The following is an 8,291-nucleotide window of genomic DNA, read 5'->3' on the forward strand; positions in this document are numbered from 1 at the left end:
GGGAGGGAGGGAGGGAGGGAGAGAGACTTGCCATTGCTGTGGTTTTGGGCTGTGTCCTGACTCTGATTCTGTAGATCATTCCCCTCAAATTCCCACATGTGTGGATTTGCCAGAGAAACATTTTTTAATTGCGGCTCCTGGGTGTCCTGGTGTGCTTTCTACTGCTGTGATACACACCATGACCAAGAGTGACTTGGAGATTAAAGGGCTTATTTCAGGTTACAGCATATAGTGGGCCATCATGAAGAAGAGGAAGAAACATGGAGGCAGAAGCTGAAGCAGGGGTCATGAGGGCTTCTGCTCTCTGGCTTGCTTCTCATGGCCTGATCAGCCTTTGTTTACAACCCAGGACCATCTGCTCAAGGATGGTACTGCCCACGGTGGGCTGGACCCTCCCATATCAATCATTAATCAAGAAAATGCCCCACAGACAAACACCCACTGGCCAATCTGAAGGAAGTTCTCTCAGTTGAAGTGCCCTCTTTCCAGATGACCCTAGCTTGTGTCAAGTGGACAAAACCAACTAGCACACCCTGGTGAGCCCCTCCACAGACCTGTGTGAAAGGATGAGATTTCTACATCATGGACAAAGGCCCAACAGACTTCATCAAAGCACAGACCTCACTGACAGGGGGCCTGAAAGATGGTCCCCAAACATCTGCCCAAGTCCCAACCTCTAAAATCTGTGAGCCGGGGCTGATGTGGAGCAGGTAATCCAAGAGATTCATTTAGGAAACCATCCAGTCATGCTGGATGGTCATGGTGTCCCTAAGTCCAGCAATGGTGTCTTCATAAGATAAATGACACTGGGGAGGTGACCATGTGGCCCTGGACACAGAGACCAGAGTGATGCAGAGACCAGAGTGATGCAGAGACCAGAGTGATGCAGCCACAGCCAAGGAACTCTAGGAACGAGGAAGCATCAGGGCCTGGAGGTAGTGGAAGGACTTCTGTCCTAGAGCACACGTCAGAACGGGATGTCAAACGGTGAACTGCAGAGTGAGTGAGCACAAGGTTATTGTCTGAGACCACCAAGGTTGGAGCCATTCAGAGTACCAACTGCAGTACAATCACTGAGCCCCCAAAGAGAGGCACCCCAATGGCCATACAGGGGCCTGGGCGAGCCACTGCCCCAACAGCATCCCCAAGGGTGGTCCTGCACAACAGGAGCCGAGTTGTATGTCTGCATTGATTCCTGAGATCTGGCCACTTGTCCATCTTCATCGCCACCAAGGTCCCCTCCCTGTGCCCCTGCCCTGGAGGAGGTCAGATACGTTAGGTTGAGAGCATTCAACAGTGCATGCCCCTGAGCCCTGAGCCCTGAGCTGTGGAAGTGGCAGGAGGGGACTCAGAGAGGATTCAGTCCCTAAGGCAAGAGCAGGATGTGATGTACCTTTGCAGCACTCAAGTGGCTCCTTATGTGTCAGGTGACATGAAGAACAGGCTGAACCGGGCTTCATCACAATCTAACTCCGAAACCAGAACACTAAGGAGACCCTTGCAACATTGTGCTGCATCTGTGAGTTCAGTGCCTTTCTGAAGCAGATCTTTTGATTTTTGACACCCAAGACCTCACAGGAATCTAAACAGCCCCACACAAGAGCCTCCCCAAAGGAGGCTAAGAAAACTGCTCTACACTGTCGTCGTCGTCCCTGAGTGGACACGCCCCAGCTTTGTGAGCCCATACATCAGCACACAAGACCAGCTCTGTTCTCTCTCCTACCCAAAGTCAGAGCACAGCTGTCTGTTCTCACTGGCAAGGTGGCCCATCTCAAGAACCCATCCTGTCCAATCTAAGTCATATGACCTTGGGGGGGGTCACAGATGAATAGGAACCACACAGAGACTGTCTCCCCAAGCCAAGCTTCATCAGGGCACCCAGGTCCCATTCAAAGCTTTCAAGAAGGTGGGGCTGCAGCTGATTCCCCTGACGCCTATGAGGGAGGGTCCATTCCATGCCTCCTCTAGCTTCTATCATTGCCGGACATGTGTGGCCACCTGAGCTCTACCCTCACTGGACACATAGCTTGTGTCTGTTTTCCTTTTCCAAAGACCACAGACATTGGATTCAGGACCCAGGCCACTCCCTGTGACTTCATTCCAACTAATGACCTCACAGTGACCCCTGTTGACTTTGGGGAGCACTATTCTGCCCACACGGGAGTCAGCAATATGGGAAAGTCAAGCCAGGCTTGGCAATGGAGGTCAAAGGTTCATGTTGAACATATATCCAGATTTCTCAGCCTCAGAGCCTTCTGTATGTCATCTGCAAAATTAAAGCCAATGACATTTGCCTTACAGGTTTATAAAAACCATTAGACGCTTCTGTACATGAGTCCTGGATGGAGCTGAAACATGCCGGGGAGAGAGCAAAGGAGAAGGGAGAGACAAAGCAGGGTAAGGAGAAATGAAGGAAAGAAGCCAGGAGGAGGGAGGGAGGGAGGAGGGAGGGAGAGGGCTGGCAAGCAAGGTGCACAGCTGCACCCAAGCCAAGGCCCAGCAGAGTCCCCACTTGGGAACTCCAGGCTCAATTCAAGTGATAATCTCATTTGTAGCTGCCCTTGAGTGTTGGCAAACCTCTCTTCAGGAAGGATTTAATAGCCCATGTCGTCAAAACACTTGATCAAACTTCTCTGCAGTGGAGTTCTCATGTTTGTGTTGCAAACGGCATCACAAAGGTGTGAGGCAAAAGGTCTATTTTTCTGAGAAGTAGGTTTGTTTTTACTTAGGCTGTATAACATACAAAATATCATACAAAATGTCAAAATAAACTTGAACCTGCCCATGGCAGAGGCTTTGCCACCATGTGCCTGTACCTCTCTCCCCTCCCTGCCAGCTCAGTTCTGCTCACTTCAGAAGCCAGCTCCCCTTTTTGCACCCTCTGCCATCCATCCTGCCCAACTAGAACTGAATATGAATTGGGCGCCTTGGGGACCTGCAAAGCCTGTGAGTATGATGCGTTGGGGACCGGTTTTGTGGCCATAAATTATGTAACAGCTTCTATTGCAGCCCAAGCTGGTGACTTCTCATATGGAGTAAATAAAAACATTAAATGATTTTTCTAAGTGTTTGATTTTCCATCTGTGGTTTATCCCGTTACTAAATTCCCATAAAGTCGCATTTACTCATCTTAGGAGGGAAATACATCAGGCAGGAAGTCCTCTTGGCTGCAAGCTACAGGATGTGGCGTCTGAACGGGGAACAGCTCCCACCGTGGCTTCTGTCAGCCGAATGGCCACCAACCTGTGCTCTCCAGAGTTGTGGCCTCAGTTTCCCTACTGTCCTTCTAGAAAACAAAAAGGAGCCCTGGTGTCTGCACACCCGACTCTGCCTCTGGCTGTCAGCCGTGTGGCATGGGACGCAGGTCTGTTTCCATGGGAACTCCCAGATATTTCAGAATGCTTGGCATTCTGAAGCATCCCGTGAAGCCCTGTGTTAGTCTGTCCTGTGGTCAAGCAAGCAAACTGAGTTTAGACTGTCCCAGGAGGTGGGTGGCGCACAGCTCTGGCAGAGTTACCTGAGTAGGGAATGACATTGTGAGCGTGATGACGTCATCCTAACGGGCTGAGGCCCAGATGGAAGGAAATGGGAAGAAGAGGCATAGCCTAGTGCTAGCGTCCAACTGCCATGCCACCTAGGACGAAAGGTCTGCTCCAGGAGGGACTGACACCTCAACTTGTGAAGCAAACTGACCTTCCTCCTTACGATGATTCTGAGTTACCACAGAGGAAAAGCTCGTGCAAACATGAGCATGCTGTTGCCCATCTTCTTGGTTAGGACCTGGACACACACAGTCCCCAGAGCCTGGTTAGAGAGTGCGGGGGAGCGGGGGAGGGGGCGGGACTGGCACCATGCCTCCCAATGCTCTCAGACTGCGTCAGTTATAAGTCTGTGGTAGCAGTTGCCATCGGAGGTGGACAGTGGCTGGGCCTACCCAGTAGGCAGGGTATGGAGAGAGTGTTCCCCAAGCTGCCTGAAGGTGGCAGGTTCTGTGAGCCCTGTGCCAGCCCATTACCTACAAGACAAGCAGGCAGAGTTTTGAGCCCAGTGGACTGGAGAAAGCAGACGGAGAACCTCTTTACAGAGCACACACCTCCTCCTGGTGGAAGATGCGAGGCAGGGCCGCTTTACAAGACATTCCATAAAACCTTAACCTCCAGCCTGAAGTGACCTATAGTTGGGGTGGGTATGCTGCGCTCTGAAACAGCAGGATTCACAGCCTTGCCGGGGAGCCCTCTGTCCAGCTGACTGTAGGGAGGAGACTATCCGGGCCCCATCCTCCCTCCCCTGGGTAGAAGCGTTGAGTGTCTGGCACACCTGGAAGGAACCAGAAGAAACAGAAGAAAAAGGTTGGGGCTTCTAGAAACTGACTCAGATGTGGCCAGGGTGATCTCAGCTGTGGGGCATCTAGAAACCGCCCAGGTGTGGCCAGGCAGATCTCAACTGTGGGGTTTCTGTTGGCCCTGGGAACAACTTATACCTGCGTCTGCCAGTAGGGGCCTCGAAACAGGTTTTTTTTTTTTTATTTTTAAATTTTGTTTTACTGTCTTCTTTAGTCTCTCTCTGTGTCTGTGTGTCTGTGTTTCTCTCTGTCAATGTGTGTGTGTGTGTGTCTGTGTGTGTGTGTGTCTGTGTGGTGTGAGTGTGTTCATATGTATACAGGAAGTTCATATGTGCCCTTGGAAGCCAGAGAGGATGTCAGATCCCCTGGAGCCATCTGGCATGGGTGCTAGGAACCAAACTCAGGACCTCTGCAAGAGCAGTCCTCACTGTTAACCGCTGGGCCACATCTCCAATCCAGTTCCATTGGTTTTTATGGTTGCTGCTGATGCTGCTGTTGGGAGGGGCTATTTAGATTTGAGGTGTGTGTGTGTCTGTGTGTGTGTGTGTGTGTGTGTGTGTGAGAGAGAGAGAGAGAGAGAGAGAGAGAGAGAGAGAGAGAGAGAGAGAGAGAGAGAGAGAGAGACTAAGCTTTTAAGACGAGGTCTTCTTTGAAACTTGAAATTCTTCATCCTCCACTTCCCAACCCTTGGCCACAGAGTCTGTCACTAACCCTGGAGCCACAGAGTCTGTTACCAACCCTGGGCCACAGAGTCTGTCACTAACCCTGGAGCCACAGAGTCTGTCACCAACCCTGGGCCACAGATTCTGTCACCAACCCTAGGCCACAGAGTCTGTCACCAACCCTAGGCCACAGAGTCTGTCACCAACCCTGGAGCCACAGAGTCTGTCACCAACCCTGGAGCCACAGAGTCTGTCACAAACCCTGGAGCCACAGAGTCTGTCACCAACCCTGGAGCCACAGAGTCTGTCACCAACCCTGGAGCCACAGAGTCTGTCACCAATCCTGGGCCTCAGTCTGCCCCCAGCTGCTTAGTTTTTATTTTTTGTTGTTTTGGTTTGGTTTTGTCACATTCGATATTGAATTGTATTTTGTCCTACTAGAACATAAACAAACATGAAATGAGTATCATTTAATTGACAAAGACAAAATTTTCTTATAAATAAATAAGAAGTAATATCCTGAAAATGGGTTTGCATGTGGAAAAGGCATAATGAAGTTATTTAAAGAAACTGTTTTCTTGTAAACAATAAGATGAAGCCACCTTCAGTGAATTTTTTCAGCATTGCAGGATCACACTACTTTCAGTGGCTAAGAAATGCTTCTCTGGTGGGCTTAGCTTTAATCTATTTCTTGTTTTTTTAACATATATTAATTATACATAATAATGGGTTTCTTTTGGCATTTTCATATATATTATATAACATGATATTTTATATAAACTATGATCACATATACTTTGATCATGTTCACAGAGAGGCTCATGGCGTACCTTCCTTCTCTCCTGCCAGGGTTTTTCTGGCCCTGATGTTTTCTGCTATGAGTATCTTGGAGCAGAAGGACAGGAATGGCTGGTGTGAAGGAAGCTAAAAGTCACTCCACAGCAACCGTGACATGAAGAACCTCCACTGCAGAGTTAGAGGAAATGGATTGTTGCCCATAAAGTGGAAACTTACGGGTTCTTTGGGAAATTGGTTGGATGTTGTTTTGCTGGGCAAACACGTGAAGGAACATTTTGTGAGAATGGACACAGGTGTGAAAAGCTAAGGCAGACTCATGAAGGAACCTTTGGCTGAAGCAGACACAGGAGAGAGGATGTTCTGCTAAAGCAAGCACCTGAAAGAACATGTAATGAAGGATTCTTTGCTAACAACACACATGTGTTGGTCTGCCTTACATTGCCTAGTTGAGCTGCATTTGTCAGGACTCCATAGAGAAAAACATACCAAAAAACTTCAGGTATTATGCTGTGGGCTCCTTGCCATTTCTGAGTACTCATGCTGATTGGATGCACATGCTGAGGCAAGACCCATGCTGAGACAAGGCATGTGGAGGACACGTGATATCTGAAGAGTATAAATAGGACTCCATGGAGTGACAGAGACAGAGCTTGGCTTGCTGGGACAGCTAGATGTGCAAAATGTGGGTCTTCCATCTTTGCTGATCTTTGTTTTCCTGAGAGAGACACAGCTGAGAATTTCTCCTGGTGTTCCTGTTGGTCCCTCCTGCTGACTCAAGCTGAGGCTGAGGCCAGGCTGTCTCTGCTAGGTCATGTCACCACTGTTGTAACCCAACTCTTCCAAACCCGACTGCGGGTGTATCTGCGAAGTGTTTGAGAGTGGATCGAGCTGCTGCTGCTGACCTGTGAACTGAACTGCCGATTTCTAGACAACATAGATGGAGTTGCTCCAAAGAACCTTCCTAAACAGGTCCACTTTCCCCATATCCTTTCTTCTCCACTACCTCTAGTGGGTGGTGGGCTACAAAGGAGGTTAAAGCATTTAAGAACCATCATTAAAAATAAGATATGAAAAAATTAAAGTTACAGACACAGACAGGTTTAAAGATCTCTTCTAGGCACATCAGGCCACGGGATGGTTGGGTGGCCTTACAGGAGCTGCCTGTGAGTGAGGGCTGCCTCAGCCTCGGCCTCAGCCTCAGCCTCAGCCTCGGCCTCAGCCTCAGCCTCAGCCTCAGTGTGCCTTCCTAGGTGGTGTGAACTATCCTGGCTCCCTGTGGCTGAGCCCCCGGACTGATTGTGGAAGAGATAGGACACTGTAGATTACTGACCTGAGCTGTAGGGGTGCTGTATTTGTGCTTGGGATTTGCAGAACTACCCAGCAGTTAAGGATAGGGAAGTCTTGTAAGCTGGCATGGCCTGAGGTCAGGGGTCTGAGCTGGCATGGCCTGAGGTCAGGGGTCTGAGGCACAAGTATATCTAAGCTGTGCATTCTGGAGTCTTTCCAGAAGGGAAAGAAGAAAGGTTCTTGCTAACCCTCAGGCTGATGCTGATGTCCTTTCCTCCACAACTTCCTTGGGATCCAAGAGAAGACTCCTGGGTGTCTGGCTAAGGCCCAGGGAGCAGCTGGCTGGAGGGCCCCTGGTGCTGAGAATGTGGGCCTAGGTTTGAAACAAAGCTTGTCCATGGGCATGCAGAGTGATTCCTACAGTGTCGTATCTGCGTCTCTGGTACCCTGTTTCCTGCATTTGGTCAGATGTTAAAAGGCCCAGCACAATGCATGGTAGGCTGTCTGTTCTCGATGACAGCCGCTCTCCAGAGTCTGGGCCCAGAGAGGAGAGGTCGCCCACTCCCAACCACCCCTATGGCTCTTACGCCAATCATCCAAGAGACAAAGTTTCCCGAGTCAGCAGCACAGAAGAGAACAGGAGCTAGGTGGGGTCAGAACCTCCAGAAACTTAGTGTGGGCTTTTCCCATTTTTGAGCCCTGAAGAGAGAAGGCTCAGGAATCTTTGCTCTCCCAGGGAGGCATCCAGTGATGACCCCAGCAACGCTCACCTCAGCTGGAGGAGCTGAATCGGATGTGGTACCACACCCCTCTCCTCTGAACTTCTTCCGCAGAGACCTGGGCATCCCAGACTATGAACAGGCACCAGATCTACCCAGAGATTGCCCCCTTGTCCTTTTCAAAAGGCTTCCTGCAACCGCGGAGCTTTCTTTGACTCCATGGCAGACTAAGAGCCTTCCTGACCAACTCTCCCCAGAAACTCTCCCCATGAAAGTCCTCAGTGTCCTTCTCCTGCTGGTCACTGCACCAAGCCATTCACTACAAAGGACAGGGAGCTTCAATCTGAGTTCTGATTCTGTGGGGACCATAATGAGAGTGTTCCCTAGAGGAGGCAGGAGGGATTAGGAAAAATAAGAGACTGGTTATAATAGATGCCACTAAGGAGCTGAGAAGGTATACTGGCCGGGTTTGTGTGTCAACTT

General features: G+C 49.9%; 2 long non-coding RNA genes across 2 annotated transcripts; one reads left to right on the forward strand and one right to left on the reverse strand.

Moving 5' to 3' along the window:
• Positions 1-702: 702 nt before the first annotated feature.
• On the reverse strand, positions 703-1,597 carry LOC116095708. Its single transcript, XR_004120710.1, has 2 exons — positions 1,394-1,597; positions 703-992 (listed from the first exon to the last, which is right to left on the reverse strand). It is a non-coding gene; the product is annotated as an uncharacterized LOC116095708 (long non-coding RNA).
• Positions 1,598-1,776: 179 nt separating this feature from the next.
• Positions 1,777-3,062, forward strand: LOC116095710. Its single transcript, XR_004120711.1, has 3 exons — positions 1,777-1,906; positions 2,302-2,397; positions 2,837-3,062. It is a non-coding gene; the product is annotated as an uncharacterized LOC116095710 (long non-coding RNA).
• The last annotated feature ends 5,229 nt before the right edge of the window (positions 3,063-8,291 follow it).

Source organism: Mastomys coucha, unplaced genomic scaffold (assembly GCF_008632895.1).
Source record: "Mastomys coucha isolate ucsf_1 unplaced genomic scaffold, UCSF_Mcou_1 pScaffold18, whole genome shotgun sequence".
Lineage (NCBI taxonomy): Eukaryota > Metazoa > Chordata > Mammalia > Rodentia > Muridae > Mastomys > Mastomys coucha.